The following is a 23,222-nucleotide window of genomic DNA, read 5'->3' as shown; positions in this document are numbered from 1 at the left end:
GTGTTCACAATATTGCTTATTGTTCCGAATGAGAACCAGCATGGCTTCCACAAGAGTCATGCCTGCCTCACTAGCCTTTTAGAGTTCCTTGAGAGTGTCAACAAGCATACAGGTAGAGGTGATCAAGTTGACATTATGCACTTAACACTTTCAAAAAGCTTTAAGTTGTTCACCAAAATAAGTCCAGCAGTCATGGAATAAGAGGAGGGTCCTCTTATGGATCAGTGACTGGTTAAGAAATGTGAAGCAGGTAGAAATAAATGGACAGTCCTCCTAATAGAGAGATGTAGATAGTGGATTCTCCCGTGGATGGGTAGTTCTTAACTTGTTCATAAATGACATGGCATTTGGGGTGGGCAGTGAGGTGGTCAAGCTTGCTGATGACATCAAATTGTTCAGGGTAGTAAGAACAAAACAGAAATTGGAGGGATTTCAAAAGGTTCTCTCTAAACCGAATGAACAAGCATTAAAATTAGGTGAATGTGATTCAGTGTAACTAAGTATACACATTGGGGCAAAAATCCTAATATATATATTCACTTATGGATCCAAACTGGCAGTGACTGACCAGGAAGAAGACTTTGGCGATCATAGTGGATAACTCTGAGAAGGTGCTGACCCAGTATGCAACAGCTGTGAAAACGGTGAATTCCATTTAAAGGATCTTGAGGAAAGGGATAGAAAACTATAACTGTCAAAATCACAATGCCATTACAGTGGTACCTCGGGTTACATATGCTTCAGGTTACATACGCTTCAGGTTACAGACTCTGCTAAACCAGAAATATTACCTCGGGTTAAGAACTTTGCTTCAGGATGAGACTAGAAATCGTTCAGCGGCGGCGCGGCGGCAGCAGGAGGCCCCATTAGCTAAAGTGGTGCTTCAGGTTAAGAACAGTTTCAGGTTAAGAACGGACCTCCAGAACAAATTAAGTTCTTAACCCGAGGTACCACTGTATACAACATTATGATGTGACTATACTTGGAATACAGTTCCACCCCAAAAAAGGAGGCTGCAGAGCTGGAAAAGATTCAGAAAAGGGTAACTAACATGATCAAAGTACTGGAGTAATTCCCTTCTGAGGAAAGGGGGTTTTGTGTGTGTTTAATTTGGGGCTTTTTTTTGGTTACAAAAAAGTGAAGTGTAACGGAGATGCATAAAATTATGCACGTGCAGATAAAGTGGGCAGAGTTAAGTTTTTCTCAGTTTCTCATAATACTAAAATCTGGGGCCTTCCAGTGAAGGAAGTACACATCTCATAGTTCAATTATGGAATCCACTAACACAAGACGCAGTGTGGCTGCCAACACGGATGACTTCAAACTACGCTTAAAATTCATGGAGGGTACGGCTATCTCTTGTTACGAACTTTGTTATTTGTGCTAAAGGCAGAATGCTTCTGAATACCATTTGCTGGGAGAGAGCAGTTGCACTCAAGTCTTGCTTGCGGTCTTCTCATAGTCATCTGGTTAGCTATTGTGAGAACGAGATGGAAGACTTAGATGAGCCACTGGTCTGATGCAGCAAGGCTCTACTTAAGTTCTTAAGTAGTATTTTAGAATTAAGGGTTGTTGCTTTTAATTACTGTGTAATACAAATCTGCTTTCAACCACCCATAAATTTGCCACATTGTGGCTTGGATGTGGTCTGCCTTAACTCAGCCTTAACGTAGGGCAGCCAGTGATGTACAGTCATTATTTGGGAATGTGAGCAGAGGCAGAACGGTCCGCTGCCTGCTAATTTTCCTTTCTAGATAATGGGATATTAAACTGGGCAATGGGCAGGCGCTAGCTATAGAAATTCATTGGGTTGGAAGCAGCCTTGGAGGTAATCTGCCCCAGCCCTTTCCTTAATGCCTGATGTGCAGGATTCAACCCTTGGGGTAAGGACAGGGAGCACCAGGGAACAGATTTTCTCTCCTTCCTAGGACTTCTACTTGATCAGCCAGTCAGCCAAAGAACAGAGCTCTGAAAGGCTCTCAGTGCCAACTACTCACAATGGTGATGGTCTTCTGCTCTTGGACGTTTTATCCCTCCAAATAGCAGCTAATGGAAACTGCAAGAGGGGAGAGTGCTGTTGTGCTCAGATCCTGCTCAGAGGCATCTGACTAGCCACTATGATAACAGGATACTGCACCAGATGGGCTATTGGCCTGATCCAGCAGGCCTGCAATGACTATTCACTCTTATGGAGGTGCCCTGTCTCGATTGGCTTTCCTTTTGTGTCTCTTGCATCTACTTATATTTAAATATTGGGCAGGGATGTATCCTTTTAACGTGCACAAAGCACTTACGGTGCAACCCTGTGTCTGTTTCATCAGAAGACTGACATGCAAACTGTACTCCCTTCTTGCTGAGTGCTTTACAATATATTTGCCCAAGCAGGAATTTCCTGATCAGTAATGTAGAGAAGCCATGGAACATTTTCATCTGCCCGAGCTGCAACAAAACATGTCTCTCCTGTATCAGTCTCTACAGCCACAGCAAGCACTGAAACTTTCCAACGGTTTGACCCCATACAGTCGTACCTTGGAAGTTGAACGGAATCCATTCCAGAAGTCTGTTCTGACTTCCAAAATGTTCGGAAACCAAAGTGCGGCTTCTGATTGGCTGCAGGAAGCTCCTGCAGCCAATCGGAAGCCGCAGAAGCCCCGTTGGACGTTTGGGTTCCAAAGAATGTTCGCAAACCGGAACACTCACTTCCGGGTTTGCGGCGTTCGGGAGCCAAAACATCCCGGTACCAAGGCGTTCGGGATCCAAGGTACGGCTGTATATTTAAACTAGTTAACCTTTCGTAGAGCCACAATTCCCAGTAGACAGTTCCCAGGATTCTTAGGGGAAGCAATGTGCTTTACATGTATGGTGTGTCCACAGCCAGAGTCTCTCTACCTCACAGGGCTGTTGTGAGAACAGAATGTAGAGGAGAACTATGTAGGCCACCTTGAGCTGTTTGAAAGAAAGGTGGCACGTCAATGTAATAACAAGCCCTTCCTGCTTGGACAGGACTCCCAATTTGGAAAGGCTTATGCCACAATTCATCTGGCATAAGGTGGTGAATCTTGCTTGTCTCTAAAAGGTGCCACGAGACCTGCTTTATGTGTAATTATGAAAGGGGGCCGCCTCCTCCGCCAGGTCATGCTACCGACTGATTATGCGACGCGAGTTTGATTTAGGATTTGACGTCGCCGCCTCCGCCGCGACGGAGGGCTCCCGGTCCGCTGATTCTCTTCCTCCTCCTCCTCCTCCTCCTGCGGTCTCCCGAAGGCCCTCTAGCGACGGCTGCCGTCCTCAGAGCCAGCACGTGGAGGGCGGCCCCTCAGCCGGCTCCCCTGCTGCCATTGTCCGTCGGCCGGTGCGCGCTTGGAAGTGGACGGTCTGCGTCTCGCCTTCGCTCGGGGTGGACGCGCCGGCCAAGAGGAGGGAACAGCGGGCAGGAGGAGGAGTGCGCGGCTGTGGCTCCGGCTTCCTTCCTGCCCTCCCTTTCTCCTCCCATCGGCCGGGCCAGCCTCGCCTCCCTCCCTCTCTCCCTATCTTCCCGCACACGCTCCCCGACCGGCAGCTCCGCGCTCTCTGCGCCGGCTCCTCCTCCTCCTCCTCTCCGCGCTTCCAGCAAGATGACAGCCGGGCGGCAGCAGCGGCGGTGGCGCGGAGATTCCTCGCACCGGCTGGTAAGTAGAAAGGACGCCGCCGCCGAAGGAACGAGCCCTGGACGGGCGGGCGGTGGTCGCCGCCCCGACGAGAGGGCTCGCGCAGCGCGGCGCAAAGGAGGTGGCCTTTGCGCTTTGGCGATCGCCCCAAGAGAAGAGCGGAGGGCGTGCGGGGTAGTGGTGGGGTGGTGGTGGTGGGGAGGCTGGGCGTCGCGGACTGGCGGGCCCACTCCAGAGATGGGAGAGAGGTGTTGAACCTCTTGTGCAGGCAAGAAGGGGTTAACTGAGGGGGGCATAACCAAGAGCGGAGGAAGTAGGTTTCCTCCAGGCGGGCGGGGAAAAGGATCGGCTCCCACGGGTTTGTGAGTACTTGGATTTGGCTTGGGAGAAGCGGAGGGAAGGAAGGGGTTAACAACCGGTCTGCAGGAATGGCTAGTAGGGCGGCGCGCGCGCGGGGCGAGGGGGGGGGGAAGGGTGTCAGTTTTAGGTTGCACTGTTTGAAAGGTAGAGAAGTGCGTATTTTGGAGCGTGGATGTGCTGCTTTGTGATGTGTAAGGATGTGAGCGTGAAGTGGCCTTGCATATACCTGCGCCCCCGCCTTTTGGCAGTGGGGCAACCCTCTCCCCGCCCCCTCCCGCCCCCGCTTCAGAATTTTCCTCAGTATTTTGCAGAGTTGAGTTTTCTGCCAAAGAGCTGAGGTGGTGGTAAGGTGGCCCCTTCCTTTGCCACCCTGCCAATCCGCTTTGGCACTGCAGACTTCGGAACACTTGTGCCTACGCACTCCTGACATGGTGGCAGGTGTGTGTCCCCAGCCATGGCCCTGCTGACCCTGAGCTCCCCTCTCCTGGCTGTGGTTCCACATCTGAATGCTTCTGACTCTCTTCCAGATGCATACCTGACTCTTGGGAGCGCAGCAATATTGTGGGTGGTTTGCCAGGGGGGGATTAATGGAGCTGCCAGCAGAGCCAAGCGGGAGGGCAGGTGCACCGCCAGGTAACACCAGTTGAAACAAGTTTTCTCTCCCAGGTGCTAGCCTGAGACACTGAAGTTGGAAGGGGTGGTGGAGAAAGATAATTGCACGCCATCCACTGGTTGGTTTGCTTCATCTTTTGCCACCCTTAGCTAGCGGGCTGCCCTTGTAGAGGAAAGACAGCATCCTTGGGTTCTTTCTCTGCTTTTTCCATCCTGAGTAGAATATGTGGTTGCAGCATCCTTCCTCTGCCCTCCCCACTTCAGATCTAATCCTGTCCTCTTTCATTTGCAAGTTCCCAGTTGCGTCACTGAAGCAAGGTCCACGGTGTCTTAAGATTCTTGTTCTCCTGGTTTGGGTAGCAAACTGAACTGCAGCTTAACTAAATTCTGCAGTTTTGGGCAATGTGAAATTTTCAGGTCGGGCTGAAGTTTAGACAGCCGGTTCTTTTTCTGCTTTGGCACTGCATTTTTTGTCTGGACAGAGGAAAGCATGGTGGATGTATGAGGCTGCCGTGGAGGACTTTGGAAGAATCAATTTCTGGGTCTGTGGCTTGATGACAATTGAGAGGATTTAAGCTGTCGCCTTCTAGGGATTTTGCTTGCACTAACGGTGCCAATGGCTTCGGCACATATCATGTTTTCTGTGGGCTAAAGACAGAAACTTGATACGGTGCAGAATATTCAGGGTTTAACCTAAGAGCTGGAATTCTCCGAAGCTATTAGGTTTACTTAGGCTTGAAACAAAATATTTACCTGTGGTGTGTTTCACTCCACATTTTATATTAGTATTTAGTGACAGACATCTCTGATATTGTTTGCAGCTCAGATGCTGTGGGCTGTTGGATTATTTAGATTCAGCAAGCTTGGAGAGAGGTTTGCATGTTAGAGCTTCTGTCTGCCACTCAGTGGCCTTACCTGACCCCAGCAGGTAAGGAGAGGGAGTTACAGTGTGCTAACCCCCCCCCCCCCAAATCCCTCTTGCCTTTGTATAATTTGCCATTGTCTTCCCTGAACACATCTTTACATCAACAACTTTGGAATTTGCAGTCTTCAGTGGATGGTGACTTAACTTGGACTTCACAGTCCAAAATAGCAGCTGCGGCTTGTAAGGAGCTGGATATCGTACAGATTTCTGCGAGCCTCAAACTGCTTTGCATTCCTCAAGAGTGCAGTGTCCAGAGAGTTGCTGGTGCTGAGCATTTGAACTTTGGTCCAGGGCCTAACAAGAATCCTTTCATCATCATCTTAACTCCCCACCCACTGCAACATTGCTGACCCCAAAGCATTTTTTGAGTTGAGTCTTCACAAACTGCAGCATTCACTAGGAGTCTTGTTGAAGTTCAAGGGTGATTTTGCAATTATTTTGACTGATCGGAACCAGAATGCAAGCTGTGCTGTTGTGATGTACAAGTGATATAGGCTAATGTGTGTCCAGTTCTTTGCTCTGTGGCTGCCTTTACAGGAAGCCTTGATGATGGCAGGTGGAGTCTTAAAGTGGCACTGGGGAAGGTGATAAATAACTTTAAAGTGGTGTGTCTGTATGATTAGCCTCTGCCAACCTGGGTCTTCCAGATGTTTTCGACTGTAGCTCTCCGCTAGCCCTTACCGTGGTGAATTGTAGACCAATATATCTGGAGGACACCTGGCTGACAAAGGCTGTATTAGATTTACTGTTAGATTTTTCATGTTGCCTTTTCTTATCATTCCTGAAACGCGAACAGAACAGAGCTGGAGAAAGGTTGCCATTCTGTCGGCTGCGTAAATTCCTAGGCATTCAAGGGGAGAGTAGGAAGAAATCATTGTGCGGAAATTAGCAAAGACCAGTGTATTTCCAGAGAATTATCTCTGTAACTACAGCACCAAGTACAGTCACTCTTTTTTGTAGTGTATCCTGAGATGCTTCCTCTACTTTTCATGAAAGAGTCAGGTCTGTGGGAAAAGCAAGTATTTCAGTGAGGGTTTCTGGGATAAGTTGTTTAGCAAAGCTTTTTTAAAGATAAAAAAGTTGCTATTGATAAGTATTCTTAGGGGCATAGGAAGCTGTTTTATACCAAGTCAGGTCATCGGTCTTTCCAGCTATTGTATTGTCTGAATTGACTGGCAGCAGCTGTATAGGTTTTCAGAATAGAGCTGTTTCCAGTCCTACCTGGACACACCAGAGATGGAACCAGGGACCTCCTACCTGCGAAGCAGGTCCTCTGCCACTAAGCTATGGCCCTTCATTTGCAACATCTCTCTTGAAACAATTCCCTTTGCCAAGTATGATGGAAACCTCCTTGCTTGGCTGACAGGGATGGGCGAGGTGACAGCTGGATGGGTGTTGTGTGCTGCTATTGCACGCCTGTGTCTTGGGACGGAGATGCGTGCTTTCTGAGCTCCTGTGGTTGACCCTTGGCTATTTAAAGACCCGGGACTGTCATGTCAACAGCAGATGGTGTAACACGCCTGTTCTGCCTTGGCAGTTGTGTGCTCCCAGCTCGAGGCAGTTGATTTGCTCAATCAGGCAGGGTTGTAAAGAAACGCTTCTGGTCCCTAGCGGGGCTTTTGGTCAATTTTGATGGGGGAAGACTTGAATTATCCCAGGAAATAAAGTGGAACCTCATGCAGTACTGACAAGCCTGAGGCAAGATTTGCTGACAGTTCCCTCCAGGCTGTGGTTTCCAGGTCCTGGATTTTCCAGGAGAGACTAATGCTCTTGATTGTGAGTGCTTCTGGTTACACTTGAAAAAAATAATAATGGTTTTTTCTGCTGATACATGTAGAATCTCACCATTTGCTGAAGATCAAGTCCCAAATGAAGCTGTGGAGTGAATTCTGGCTTGGAGGGGTGGGAGTTTCCCAGAGCACTACTTTTTCTTTGGTGAAGTATACCGTATTTTTTTGCTCTATAAGACACACCAGACCACAAGACGCACCTAGTTTTTGGAGGAGGAAAACAAAAAAAATATTCTGACTCTCAGAAGCCAGAACAGCAAGAGGGATTGCTGTGCAGTGAAAGCAGCAATCCCTCTTGCTGTTCTGGCTTCTGGGATAGCTGCGCAGCCTGCATTCGCTCCATAAGACACACACACATTTCCCCTTACTTTTTAGGAGGGAAAAAGTGAGTCTTATAGAGCAAAAAATATGGTATTTAGATTTTCATGTAAAGCCAAGCTTTTCTTCATTTTGGCTTCCCATAATGGCTCCACTCGTGGTGCTAATGGCCTTGCATTTGTTGATCGGAAATGGGGAACCTGTGGTCCTACAGTTGTTGTTGAACACCAGACCCTGCCAGCATGGCTAGGGGTCTGGGATGGTGGGATTTGTAATCCCAAACTTGGGCCTCCAGCTGCTTTTGGACTACAATCCCCATCATCCCTGAAGACTGGTCTTGCTAGCTAGGGATGATGGGAGCTGTAGTCCAAAAACAGATGGAGACACAAGTTTGGGAAACTCTGATCTAGATGACTACAGTTCCCCCATCCCTGCTGAAGATGAATCTGTATGGTAACCTAGAGCCATAATAGCAGTTTCTGGGGTGGGCTGGCTGTTTAAAACCTTCTAGCTTCTCTCCTTGATGCCTTCTTGGGTGTTAGATTCTGGGGATAGTCTTCTTATGGGGGCAGCAGAAACAAAGTAGCCCACTAGGTTCGAGGTAGAATCAGATATGTTTCAGAATGATTTCAATGCAGATACCACCTTTCTCTTTTCCTTCCCTGTCAGACTTTGGTTGGGGTCACCAAGGCTGGCAGAAGCTGTTGTGATGTAGTGGGGAGGAGGACTCAACTTGGACTGGAGGCACCTGGGATGAAATCCTCGCTCACGATTGGCGTGCCTACCTGTCAGTCACCTGATGATGTCAGGTGCAAGGCACTGCTAAATGGAGACATTTCCACCCCCTTCAGTTTAGCAGGGGTTTCCATGCAAAACATACTGAATAAGTGGATTCTGATGCAAATTTCTTCCTGAGGTTAAACTTCCACTTAAAGTTTTAACTGGAGATGCTCAGGGTTGTACCTGGGACCTTCTGCATGCAAATCTTGCGCTCTACCACTGAACTGTGGTAGCTTCTCAAAAGTCTTCTTGGAATTGCCTAGTTTAGTGTTGTATTCTGGCGAAAAAAATGGGTCAGGCCATGCTCCCTAGCTGAGAAGATATTGGCTCCTGTGCTGATTTTGAAGCCTGTAGACATTTGAGCCAGATGGTCTTTCAAGCCCCTTGCAATTCCCTGAATGATAGAGAAGCTTGGGTGTGGACCACAGCCCTGCCCTCCCCAATTCCTTGATTTGTAAGCCTGGTTGCAGCATGAGTTAGTGTTTTGTTTTCTTAATTTTTTTTCTCTCCTAGAGAACACTCATACACTTCTGGCTTAATGAGGGCTCTGGCTTATTCTGTTTGAACGAACAGCTCCATTAAGTTGTTCTGATTAATGAGCAGAAAACCCAGTAGGGAAGGCAGAGGTCTGAGCTTCCCGTATGTGTTTATGGCTGTGTCTTGTATGCACAGCACGAAAACATAGCTTGGGAACTTGAAGCCTGCAGATGGGTGGGTGGGAATAGATGCATGTCAATGTGGGGAAAGGAAATCTGGCACTGCAATCATCCATAGATGTCAGGGATAGGGTACACTCACCCAGATCTTTTGAAGTCCCCTGTGATGGTTTCTGCCACAATCCTTTCATGGCAGTAAGAAAAGATGTGGGAAAAGGCTGCCCCATGCTGAATTTCTGCACCTTCATTTCCTGGTGAGTGCACTGTGTACACATACTGCTGTGTGCTGGGAGGGGTGTTTGATGTGCCACTACTAATCCTTTCTTAGTGTTACTTGTAAGGGTGCACTGTGAGTTGTGCTTTGTGCACACAGTGAAGGCATGCAACTAGCTTGTTGCAGGCCGGAGTCAGCATAGGCTAGCATTTTCTTTCTGGCTTCCAGGCTCACGGGCGTTTGTGAGAATAGGCTTTGTGGACGGTTGCACCCACATAGAAAGGCCAGCGTGGGTGCCACGCACAGCATTGCTCAGGCCTCAGCAATTGAACGTTGGCTTCTGTTTTTAAATGTGAGTGTTGCAGAGAAAGATTGAATCTTCTCTCGTTTGCTTTATGACGCCAGTTGCATCCCTGTGCCTGTCACAGATCTTCACTGGAGCTGTGTTCAGAGACAATAAAAAAGTAAGATTTTGCACCCAGAGAACACAAATCTCCAGTAAGAAAGATGACTCCTGAGCTCCATGTAAAGGTAAAGGTACCCTTGACCATTAGGTCCAGTCGCGGACGACTCTGGGGTTGCACGCTCATCTCGCTCTATAGGCCGAGGGAGCCGGCGTTTGTCCACAGACAGCTTCCGGGTCTGGTGGCCAGCATGACTAAGCCGCTTCTGGTGAACCAGAGCAGCGCACGGAAACTCCGTTTACCTTCCCGCTGGAGCGGTACCTATTTATCTACTTGCACTTTGACGGGCTTTTGAACTGCTAGGTTGGCAGGAGCTGGGACCGAGCAATGGGAGCTCACCCCATTGCGGGATTCGAACCGCCGACCTTCTGATCGGCAAGCCCTAGCCTCTGTGGTTTAGACTACAGCACCACCCATATCCAGTGCTCCATGTAAACTATACAAATTGAGCAAATACGCATCATTCTGTACTTTGCACAATCCTGGTCATGCAAGAGCTCTGTGTGGCATTAATGTCCCCTCCTAGCTAACGGAGAACTTAGGATCAAACTATACATTGTGTGGAGCACCTGTTTACAACTGTTGATACCTTGCCTAAAATGCTGCTGCCACACCCCACCACCAACCAGATTGGACTGTGGCACGGGAGAAGGAGTAAATAACTCTTTTCTTTCCATACTGTTGAAAATTGCTTCTGATGTTGCTCTTTCCTGAACATTATGCACAGCTTGACCCTTGGTGAGCAATAAGCTCTGCAAACCATTTTTTATATCAAGTTCTGGCAATTTGGTTCCGATTCTGTTCACATGGAGCCTGTTCCTTTTGTACAGACTTGCCTTGTCCCATAATGGCCGCTTACCCTGCTCGGGAGTGGGCAGCAGTTGTGACCTATCACAGGCCTCCCCTCCATCCCTGGGGGGTGAAATTCCTCTTGGTGTGGCCAGCCATTGGACGGCTGGATAGCCCACCCACATCAATATTTGAACTGGCCAATTGGGCAGGCTGGGAGGTGGAACATAGATGGAGGACCAGAGTCAAGGAGTGTTCACTCTGGTCCACCGGCTGGGAATGAAAGCCGGCTGTACCTGCATCACTTAGCACAGGTGGCCAAAGATCATAATTGTCCCTTAATATTTCCTAGTATCTAGCAGATCTAAACCTGTTCTCCTGGCATCACTGTCTTGTCTGCGATTTGAGGCTTCTGAGCTCTGCCTGTCCTACTGGCCTTGCATGCAAAACAGGTAGTATTTCTTGACAATGCCAACATGGAGGCCCCGGATCTTAATATCCTATCCAGCAACTTAATTATTTTACATCCAAGAGCTCGCCATTCATTTTCTACTGATGCTGAAGCTTAGATGGCTTCAAAATCTCCTGAATCCCTCTGTTACTTACTTTTATGTGCCTTTATTCTAATGCTTTATTGGTTTTAGGCTGCATTTTGGTCCTAATGATAGCGATCTTTTTTTTTAACACGGTACACCGCTTAAGCGTATTAAGCAGTTTATAAATGCCTTATACATAGTTTGGTCTATACATAGCTTAGTGTAATTAAAAGTATTTATTAACATTTATGTATTTATTTATTTATTTATTTTAAATAATATTTATTGGATTTTCCATTTACATAAACACCAAGATAAAAACATATCCACAAAAAACAAAAAGAGAAGAAAAGAGAGTATAGAATTATAAAAAGAGGAAAATTAAAAAAGGAAAAGACCCAAAAACAAAAACAAAAAGAAAAAGGACCCTCTTCCCCACCCACCAACACCTAAAAACCCAAAAAGCAAAACACAAAAATACCCAAACAATACAAAGTTTCAAATTCCTTCTTTTTTTACTTATTTCCATGACTTCCTCCCACCTCCCTCTTTGTATACCAATTTCTACTAACATTTATGTATTTAATGACAGCAGCACGAATACTGTAATTCCCAAAGATGGAAAGGAGGAGAAGTCCCAACAAAGGAAGAATGGCTTTGGAAAATGTTGGAATACACGGAACTGGCAAGATTAACAGCAAAGATTAGAGACCCAAATGATGAAAACTTCCTTGGGGACTAAGGAACTTTTATTAAGCATTTCAAGCGTTGCTATAACGAGATGAAAACAGGAGCAGGACTTGAAATATGAGCCTTAATTTTTTTAAGATAAATAGGTTTAAATGGACGTATTGAATAGTGCAGGTGAAATATGCAGCATTCAAGGGTAAATATGGAAAGCGTGGAAGAGGAGGACGGGAAGTCAATTGATAAAATAACTTACGGTTTATGTTAAAATTTGTAGAGTTTTTTTGTTTTTGTGAAAAATCAATACAGAAGATTTAAAAAAAAATAATTAAAAGAAAAGAAAAGAAATGAAAAGAAATCATAGACAAATGCACCAAGGGTAAGCTTGCTGGTGACCACAAGGCAAGATGGTTATTTGCCACCTGAATGGCCAGTTGTTGGGGGACAGCAGAGGGAGAGGACTGTTGTCCTCATGTTCTTCTTGAGGGCTTCCCATCCAAATACATTTTATTGCCTGCTGTGGTAAACAGGATTTTGGAACAGAAGGTGGTTTGGTTTGATTTGACAGGGCTCTTACCATGCTGACTCCTCCCCTTGCGCTGTCTGGATGATGCAAAGATAGGCTGCAAGACTTTGCGACGTGAGGGCTGCTGTCTTCTGTGGGGCAGTGGACCCCCCTCTCAACACCCTCCCAGTGTGGCTAGGAGAATATAGACTAAACCCACAGGCTTTTCTGAGTCGGCCATTTGGGTCTGTGGCCACTGGTAGTGGAGAGCTGTTTCTTAGCTTATTTTTGGAGCTTTGGAGCTTATTTTTTGGAGCTTTCCTGCACCCTGCTGAAGGCCTTCTTCTTTCTCAACACACTTTTTAAGTGGAGATATTTCCCAGTCTTCATCTGCATTGGAATTGTTTTAAAGATGTTTTAAAGTTGTTTCATTACTTGTTTTTTTGCTAGCTTGGGCTACTTTGGGATGGATTTAATAAGTATGTATGTATGTATGTAAAAGTAAGTAAGTATGTATGTATGTATGTATGTATGCAAGTAAAAGTAAGTAAGTAAATTAATTACCATATTTTTCGCTCCATAGGACGCACTTTTTCCCCTTCAAAAATGAAGGGGAAATGTGTGTGCATCCTATGGAGCGAAGACGCCATAGCCCCGCTACCCTCTCCCGGCTGGAGAGGTGACGCGCGGCTATGGCAGGAGCCTCTATAGCCGCCCATCAGCTCTCCAGCTGGGAGAGTGCGCGCGGGGCTAAAGAAGCCATAGCCCCGCGACCCTCTCCCGGCTGGAGAGGTGATGTGCGGCTATGGCAGGAGCCTCTTTAGCCACGTGCCACCTCTTCAGCTGGGAGAGCGTGTGCGGGGCTAAAGAAGCCATAGCCCCGCGACCCTCTCCCAGCTGGAGAAGTGACGTGCAACTATGGCAGCAGCCTCTCCGCTGCGCCTTTCCGCTGCTCCCTGACCTGCTCTTTGGGGCTGGTGGTGGGCTTCCCCCCGCCAGCCCCAAAGAGCAGGTTGAAAGGAACCTGAAGCCTGGAGAGCAAGAGGGGTTGGTGTGCACCGACCCCTCTCGCTCTCCAGGCTTCCAAGGTAGCCGCCTGAACGCACCTTAAATGGACCTTGTTTTAGAGTGGGAAAACAAGAGGGGGAAAATTCTCCCTCTCTCTGCGCAGTGCCTCCTGCTGCTTCGCTGAAGGTGCTGGGCAGAGAGGGGGAGATTTTTTTTTCTTGTTCTCCCCCCTCTAAAACAAGGTGCGTCCTATTGTCCGGTGTATCCTATGGTGCGAAAAATATGGTAATATTTTCAAGCTTTGTACCGTCAGCTAGTTTCTGCATGCATTTGTGCACTCTCCTCTATCATCTGAGCAACCAAACAGCACCATCAGCATTCAAGGGCCAGATAGAAGAACTTGAGGGGCTGCATTCTGTGAGGTTCCCTTTTCTTTCTCTGCATGCTGACTGGGAGTTGGCTTTCCAGGTTTCTGACTGAGGATATACCTAGCCCAACCTGGAAATGCTGGGAACTGAACCTAGGACCTTCTGCGGATAGTCTGCCTCTGAGCTGTGGCTCTTCCCAGTTAGCAGGTAGTCAAAGGGGCCTGGCAGGTCCTCTGCAACAAAAGCTTGCACCTGTTACTTAGAGCCAAACTGAGGTTTTCCAGGCAGCAACCCTAGGGGTGGCAATCTGTTGATGGTAAACAGCCAGAGAGATATGGGTGCCCTACCTCTCCTGCCCCCATGCCTTTCTCTGGAGGACATTGAAAAGCTACCTGGGGCACCGAAGATAGATTCAACTTGGCTTGTTATGAAGAACCCCCAGATAGTCAGTCCAAAGATGGGAAACCCCCAACTATTTAGTTGCTTCAATATCACAAATCAGAATTGTATGTTTTTTTTAGGGTTCACCCTATTCTTTATTCATAGAACTATAGAATATGCAGCTGTCCCACACAGAGACTCAACCTGCAACCTTGGTGTTATCAGCACCACCGTCTAGCTAACTGAGCTGTGTCATCCCATTTAACTGATTTTAGTATTGTGTCATTACATTGTTGTAACCTGCCCTGGGTTCTTAAGGTGAAGAGGAAGTAGGAAATCTTAACAAATAAATAGCCCATAAAGTTGGGTTTTTATTTATTTCCCACCTGCCTAAGGCCAAGGTCTCTTGATATTGTAAAGGATTCTTTCTACGGAAAGATTCAGGCCCCAGATTCTGTGCATTGCTGCTCGGTTATTTATTTATTAACAATATTATTTTATGCCGCCTTATAGGCATGACCGAAATATAAAGGCCAATCACAAAATAAAGCAACGAAATGGTTAACACACCAAGCAGAAAGCTTTGGAATACAGTATGGAGAAAGCTGCACAAAAAAGCATTTTCCAGAGGTGTTTTTAGAAGTAACTACTGTTGCAAGCCACTGCAACCTACTTTATTGACTGTAAGAGAATGATTTGGTCAAGCCTAAATTAAGTGTGTGTCGTGGTGGTGGGAGGGACGGGACCCTGCAGGCAGGAGGCCTTTATGGGCTCATGTGTGCCTGCAGGCACTGCATTGGTGATCAAGATTATGGGGAAAACTGATCACAGATGTTGTGAAGCAGTAGAGGGATGCTCAAGGCAGTAGCATTAATGAGACATAGATTCATGGAATTGTAGAGTTGGAAGGGACCCTGAGGGTCATCTTGTCCAACCCCCTGCCATGCAGGAATCTCAACTAAAGCATCCGTGACAGATGGCCATCCTTCATGGCTTGGCTTGAATTACAGAGCTCTCCCTGCAGAGCTCAGGAAGGGTCGATGCTCAGTGGCAGAACATCTGCTTTGCATGCAGAAGGTCCAGGTTCAATCCCTGGCACCTCCAGCTAAGGCTGGGGGAGACCTCTGTCCTGACACCCTGGAGAACTGCTGCTACCCAGTGCAGACAATACTGTGCTAGATGGGCCAGTGGTCTGACGCGGTGCAAGGCAGACTCCTGCGTTCCAGACCTGCTGCTCTGGACGGATATTACATCTCTTTAGTAGGCATGTCTTTCCCCCTGGAAGTTCTTTTCTGTCCCTTCAGGCATCCTCAGCGATGCAGTCTTCATTGGAGATTGACTGCACCTTATCTCCTTTCATTGCTGCAAAGGATTAAGCATACCTGCCTGGCTCTCATAAGCGTGTGAGCTGTTATAACGAACTGAAATTCATTTTTAATAGCAAAGTTAATCGCAGAGTCCACTCATTGATTCTCTATTTTGCAGCTGTATTAGCTAGGCTGTGCTGCTGCTAATGGTCTAGAAAATCGCCTTTTAATAAAGTCAGGCAGAGGGTGTGTGTTTGGCGGGGTGCGGGGAGAGAGATAGAGAGATAGATCTAACTAACTGTAAAAGTACAAGCCAGGATGGCTAAAATTGGAAAGCTTCGGAATGAGCGGCATAAAAGGAGGCTGGCAACAGCCATGCATTGAAGCAAACAGAAGCCGTTCAAAGGCTGTTTACTCACATGCAGGCTTATCTCTGAATGACAGCAGCTTCCAGAGAGCTTTCTTTGATACCTTTTGCACTTGCAGCTTTTTGTTTGCACTTTTGGTGCAGAGAACAAGTTTGTACTATGTTGAGTAATTTGAGAGGATAGTGCTTTGTTTGCATCCTGATATTTGAGGAAGGAAGACAAATTAACTGAGGGCTTTATTTCACTGTCTCTTCAGATTGAGGAAAGATTGCATGTGCTGATGGTGGAGCTTCTATGTTAAATTAAAATGCAGAGAGGTTCAAAACTTTGACTCTCAGGGTTGGGTGAATTGCCGTTTGCTGTCCTCAAGGTATGTGGTGATTTTCTGCACAGGCCTTCCTTCCCTCTTTGTCCTATAACTACATTTCCCTGCTTCTGTTTAACGTGCTTTCGAAAGCTTTGCGTAAATCTGGATCTCACACAAATAATCACGTAACGGTTTCACCATGTGCACAAAGCAGAACTCAGCCCTCATCCATTCAAACCGCACTGCACAGCCATTTATAGGGAGCAAGAATTGTTTTTTTGCCTGCCCAGTGTGAGCGGAACAATGGTTATATTTTCGCAGTAAGAAGCTTGTGCTGATGAAAGCCAGCGTGGTGCTAAAAGCAAGAAAAGCCATTCTGGATTAAGCCAGTAAGGAGATACCACAAATACATATATTTGTGATAGGTTTTCGCTGTTTGTACAGTAATATTTCCCTGCATAAACACTTCCCTGTATTTCACTGGGGATGTAAAACCCAACCATTTTATATAATCGCATTAGAACCAATTTAGTGCGGCTGGGATTGCTTCTTGCACTTCACAGGTGAAATTCTGCTGAGGCTGGCAGGAAATGGTCACTTCCCTAGCTTCCAAACATTACATTTGCTCCCACGGTGTGGACTGTGGTTTAGCTAGGCTGGAGGACTTAGCTGCGTTTGCACCTATTGGTACAACACACTTGCTGGCTTATCTGGCATGGGCAGTGTGCTAGTGCAGGCTACCAATCTCTCCTACTCTGTTCCTGCCTTCATGCAAAGCGGATCAATAAACTAATAAGTATTTGCTCCAATTACGCCTTAACCAGGGTTGTGGTTTATTGTTCTCTAAGAAAACATGGTTGCTAGTCAACCAGAGGACATGGTTTACAGTTGGTTTATTATTTATTTATTTAGTTACTTACTGCAGATAATGTTTCAGAGTAGACTCATGGAAAGGAAGGGACCTAAATTAGCCATGTCTATTAATTCCTATGGGTCTACTTTGAGCAGAACTAGCGCTGGATACAAACCACATAATAACAACTTGAACAGGATAAAACAACCGTACAGTGGTACCTCGGGTTACATATGCTTCAGGTTACATACACTTCAGGTTACAGACTCCGCTAACCCAGAAATAGTGCTTCAGGTTAAGAACTTTGCTTCAGGATAAGAACAGAAATCGGGCTCCGGCGGCGCAGCAGCAGCAGGAGGCCCCATTAGCTAAAGTGGTGCTTCAGGTTAAGAAGAGTTTCAGGTTAAGAACAGACCTCCGGAACGAATTAAGTACTTAACCTGAGATACCACTGTATTGACTAAAAATGCTCATCCTGCAGTATTATAAAATACAAGGTTTATATAGCTCTTAATGAAACCTTCTAAGTGGCTGGCATAGAACAACATGAAATATTGATTAACAATATTGATAAAATAAAAACAAATTGACATACGAAGTACCCAGGTATGGATAAAACCAGCAGTTTGAAACAAATATATCTAATAAACCTGGGAAGGCTTGCCTAAAGAAAAAGATTTTTAGCAGGTGCTGAAAAAGGTACAGCCAAAGCATCTGCCTAATATCAATTGGCAGGGAGTTCCAGAGCATAGAGGCTGCCACACTAAGGGATTGATTCATTGCAAGTGTGGAACAAGCATTTCGCTCTTCCATAGTTCCACAGGTCAAAATGGATGACAGGGCATACACCCTTGTGCATTTAATTGAAACAAAGCATATTTGTATCTTACACGTAATCCTGTACTCAAAACAAACACGGAAAGTCAGTTGATCATTATGGTGTTGGAAGCCTGCAGCCAATAGAAGGAATGAAGCACTCGCTGCAATATATTGAGGTTCTGCAAAAGAGAGTTACTCCAGAGCTGGAAAAGAGGTATCCTGACGGTACTGGGATATTGCAGCGGGACCTAGTTCCCTGTCACACATCGAAAATGGGGAAGAAATTCATAACAGAGCAGCAAATACAGGTACTTGATTGGCCAGGGAATTCCCTGGACTTAAATCCCAAAAGTCGCCTCCATGCTGTAGACTGTATGACTATGAAGAAACTCATTCAGGTGCTGATTCAAGTGTGGTACAGGGATCCGAAAATCAACAGTAACTGTTCGAAACTAGTAGACTCCGTGCCAAATCGTGTTCAAATGCTGCTTAAAAATAGCGGAGGTCATATCTATTAGTAATGTACGTATATGTGAGTTTTGTACAATAAACTACATTGTTTGTTTCCAGTAATTTGCACAAGGGTGTGAATGGAATAAGTCCTTCAAGTAAGCTGTTGATGGCTTTTATTGGCTTCCTGATCATGACTTTGGAGAGCAGCAAACTGTGATCCCAGTTCAGATATAATTAATTAATATACCGTTTAATGCCAAAACAGCTTCTGAATGGCTTACAAAACATAAAAAACAATTGCACAATGTTGTTCAAATATGGAATAATTAAATAATATAACAGTTCCAGGAAACAATAAAACAACCCCATTAAACCATTTACAGTGTAAATATCCATGATTTTAAAATGCAATGAAATGTTAAAACAGCACAGCAATTAAAACAGGAAGCTTGGGTCAAGAGATCAAGGGAACGCCGGTGTAAACAGGTGCATCTTCAGAAACTGGTGGCATGCCAATATAGATGGGGCATTTCATATTTCAATGGGCAGTTCATTCTGCAATACTGTTGTCACAGTACTGTCACAGTGCTTCTTGATTTGATTATCCTGCTTGCAGAAGAGGAGCAAAGTAAGAGTGATCAAGAAGCGTGCATGGACTTGCTGCTTCTCCAGATAAATCATGGTAAGGTAGGCACTCTGGCTTGTCGTGTGAATGCAGCAGCTTGTCACCACACTGAACTGCAATGACTAGAACAACAGAGGGAGTATTGCAGATGAAATCTGAATATTGTTGAGAACTGATGCTATTATTTTCTGGGTCTTTTAAATAATGCATCAGATTCATAACCCTGAAAACTGGTTTTCAGTACTGCCAATAATATTTTGGTGACCAAGAGCAGCTAATTAGACTGCATTCACAGGCAACTGGAAAGGCTAATAATGGTCCTGAATATTTCTGCAATGGGTTATTCATGGGGCATACTTTACTGTCTGTGCTGCCCACGTTCCTCTTGCATACAGAAATAGATCTCCAGCTCTTTCACTACAAGTGATATGAGAGTTCTTCTCTCCTTGTTGTAGAGCTGTGGTGGGTTGACTTTAATCTCACAGTCTACTTTAAAAATAAATCCATGTGGTCTTCCAGTCTGCATTTTTCACCGGGAGTGCATGTGCAGGATCAGTTAAGGGGTGACAATTCTGTTTTAAGAGATTCTTGCTTAAGAGCATAAGAATTGCCTGGTTGGGTCATGACCATGATGAGGCTTGCTCAGCCTCTATCCTCAAGGGTTTCCAGTTCACCATAATGAGAACTGCTTCCTTTAGGGCGAACCGGAAGTAATTCTACTCTTTATGGCAGAGCTTTCCAAACTTTTCATGTTGGTGACACACTTTTTAGACATGCATCATTTCACGACACAGCAATTCAGTTTTACTAGCAAACCAGATGTTAAACTAACCCCTTTCCATTCCTGGGAGGAGCACAAGGAGTGTTTGCATGACACCACTACACACTGCAGCCAACACAAAAGCATGTCACGACACATAGTTTGGAAAGCTCTGCTTTATGGCACTGGGCATAATAAAAGTTATTGCTGGATATGATGTGTTTATGACTCCCAAAGCTGTACTGCTTGAATGCTAGAAGTATATGATCCTTGATGAAGATTTGGTGGTAGTCATGTGCTTATTTCAATCAAGATTGTTGCATCCTGCTGGAGAATCCTCAGTACTGTCCTCTGGACATATTTGGGTGGGGTTTTGGGTTGTTTCTTTTTTGTATAATATTAACCTAGCACATTACAAAACCTGTGGTTCTCCAGATGTTGCTGGAGAACAGGCAAATCCACGTCATACATTTAAAGCAGTTTAAATGGGAACAGTAGTTTTATCCTCACTGAGCTGCAGTCCCCACCAATAAACTGTAGTTCCCAGGATTCTTTGGGAGGAAGTCATTAATGTGTTGAATTAACTTTAAATGTTTGATGTGGATGTCCCATACATCTCGCATCATCCCTGACAGTTGGCCATGCTGTCTGGGAAAGGGCCATAGGTTCTTCATCCTTTTTATAAAAGAGCCACAGATGTTCAGGGGTGGGGAATCTTTTTTCTTTTTCTTTTTAGCCCAAACAGCTTATCCCCTCATAGATGACCTTTTGGGGTCTTTGTGACAAAAATAGGTGGCGCCAGATGCAAAACTGGGTGGAGTAAGAGGTGTGACTCTTATCTTCATACATTAGGCTGTATTCCAATTACAGTACCCCCAAAATCAGAGGTTTCTACATGCACTCAACCCGCCACCCCTCTTGTTTCAACCAGACAAGCAAGAGGCATTGTCCACAATTGTAGCCAGTGCTGTTGTAGAAGGTGCACCATTGAGGGGGATAGGAAGCTTGGACTGAGACTAGTCATGACCTGGGAACAGTCCTGAAGGCCTGTTTCAGGGCTGCTTTCAGCGGCTTGAGGTTCTCCCACCCATGAGATTCAGTAACAAAATGAGTTTGTTTGTCAGCCATTACAGTGCAGAATTTCATGGTTGTGTATATCCATCTATGCTTTCTTTTTTATGCTTATTATAATGTTTGTCCTAATATGCAGTCTAAAATGCAGGTAGAGACCACAATTTGCCCTTTTCTCTGAGAAATACCAAAACTTTTCTTACATCTCCTTAAGTTCAGTGGGTCTGCTCTAAGCATGACGTAAGTCTGGCTCTTTCCTATGGACTTAAATTGAACTGTGTTTTCCACTCTGACTTCCAGTGCAGAGTACAGAGGGCTTTCGGTTACTATAGAGGCACCAGGTATACAGCAATGCCAGACTGCACCCTTAGAGAACCATGGCTAATGGCAGCTTTCAATCTAACACCAGAAATTCAGACTGAAACCCACTACGACAACCAAAGCTGATTAAAAAACCCTAATAAAAACACATCTATACAAATAAGAGACAGGTCTTGCAGATTGTGCCCAACTAAGAGAGGACACAAGTATCCAAAACTCATTAAATTAAGGGGCCAAAACCTTGGTAAAAGGCAAATTTTTATTATACGTGGATGTGCTCTGAGTAAAAATTAGTTGGATACAACTCAGGAATTCAGAGAATTCAAACAAATAAAAACAGGGTCTGATCTTGTGGAGCAGGGAAGGCCTGGGCAAAAAGACAAACCTTTACAAAACATCTGAAGCAAGTGAAGGCTGTTGCTTTTGCATATGACGAGAGGAATGGGGTTCTATAGTACAGGGGCAACAGCAGAAAATGCCCATTTTTGGTTCACCACTCTATGATGTTTTTTGGAATGTGGTGTTGTGAGGGGAATTTCCACAAATTATTTAAGTGATCTCGGCAGGGTAAGGCCTCTGCAGGGGGCAGGTGGTTTCATGTAACCTGGCTCCAAGTTGCATTAAGAACTTTGTATGCCAACTGCCTTGGGACGCAGGTGGCGCTGTGGGTAAAAGCCTCAGCGCCTAGGGCTTGCCGATCAAAAGGTCGGCGGTTCGAATCCCCGCGGCGGGGTGCGCTCCCGTTGTTTGGTCCCGGCGCCTGCCAACCTAGCAGTTCGAAAGCACTCCAGGGTGCAAGTAGATAAATAGGGACCGCTTACTAGCGGGAAGGTAAATGGCGTTTCCGTGTGCGGCTCTGGCTCGCCAGATGCAGCTTGTCACGCTGGCCACGTGACCCGGAAGTGTCTTCGGACAGCGCTGGCCCCCGGCCTCTTGAGTGAGATGGGCGCACAACCCTAGAGTCTGTCAAGACTGGCCCGTACGGGCAGGGGTACCTTTACCTTATGCCAGCTGCCACACTTTGAACATGTGCCCCGGAAGCTGATCAGTGGCAGCCAGCGCAGTTCATGGCTGAGAAGGGCGGAAGAAGATCAGACTCTGAGAAAATGATTTCTATGCAGAAGATGAGCTGGAGGAATATTGGGTGAACACAGACTGCTCTGTACATCGCTTGTGTTGGGCTTCCCAGAATGGGCCTGGAGTGACAGCAGGTGGCCCGTGTCGCTGTTGTAAAATGGAGATTAACACACTCTCTCGTCTGCATGAGAGCATTTTGTTTATGCTCAGGCATCTGACAAGTACTTAAAGCTCCCACTTTAGAGCCTCTCAAATTCTTCCAAGGCAACACTCCCTGGAGCAAGCGTTTGCTCACATTGTCTCACTCCTAAACTTTATATGTAAACCTTGAAAGCTCATTTAGTCGAAGGCTGTGAAGTATCCCTCCCTTTTATTGGTTTGCCTGAGAGCTGGCTTATTTTGGTTCCTTTCTGTGAGAATCTGACACACAGGCAAAATTCAAGCCTGGGTTTGCTTCCTCTGGAGCGGGGATGTTTGTGCCAGAACTTTTAAGGAAAAACCCTCAGTGGCTAGAAAGTGTGTGACACACTGCTCAGAAACTTTCCCTCTGCCAGTTGCTTCTAACATGCTGGGGCCTGCCCTGTACAAAAAAGGATAAGGGAACAAGCTGTGAGGAATTCCATTTGCCAAGCCAAGTTGGCTGCGGTGTTTCAGGGAGGGAGGGTCTGGCAGGCAGGTTTGGTTCTGCTCCTCGCAAGGCCTGCTTGTTTTTCTTCAGGAAAACGTCTTCTGACTTCGTTTGGAGAGATTTTCAGTTTTAAACATTGCAATAATCTTACAGACATTTTAACGTTTCAAAACTTGACTTCCTTCCCCCTCTTTCTGCGGTTTTTAAAATTTATTTTTAATATTTTCTGCATATCCAAATTAATTTGTTCATTAATTCATCTAATTTAAATATACAATCGTACCTTGGGTTACAGACGCTTCAGGTTGCGTTTTTTTGGGTTATGGACCCGCCGAAACCTGGAAGTACTGGAACGGGTTACTTCTGGGTTTTGGTGGCCGTGTATGCGCAGAAGCGCTGAATCACAACTTGCATATGCGCAGACGCGCTGCTGCAGGTTGTGAACACTGCGGGTTGCAAACGTGTATCCCACACGGATCATGTTCACAACCCGAGCGTCCGCTGTATATACTCTTACGAAACTGCAGGTAATTACAATCATCCTGCCAATGTTCTTCTCTGTTTACAGCTTGTTTGTACATATTCAATAAATC

At 45.9% G+C, this 23,222-nt stretch overlaps 1 protein-coding gene across 1 annotated transcript in view; it reads left to right on the top strand.

Moving 5' to 3' along the window:
* The first annotated feature begins 3,262 nt into the window (after window positions 1-3,262).
* The window catches only part of MID2 (midline 2), a 199,342-nt gene continuing 179,382 nt past the window's right edge, over window positions 3,263-23,222 (top strand). The window contains exon 1 of the mRNA XM_083424222.1: window positions 3,263-3,668. The gene's annotated coding sequence lies outside the window, so the exon portion shown is untranslated. The remainder of the gene's footprint in view (window positions 3,669-23,222) is intronic.

This window comes from Podarcis tiliguerta (assembly GCF_965153285.1).
Source record: "Podarcis tiliguerta genome assembly, chromosome: Z".
NCBI lineage: Eukaryota > Metazoa > Chordata > Lepidosauria > Squamata > Lacertidae > Podarcis > Podarcis tiliguerta.
This window is presented reverse-complemented; position numbering and strand designations above follow the sequence as displayed.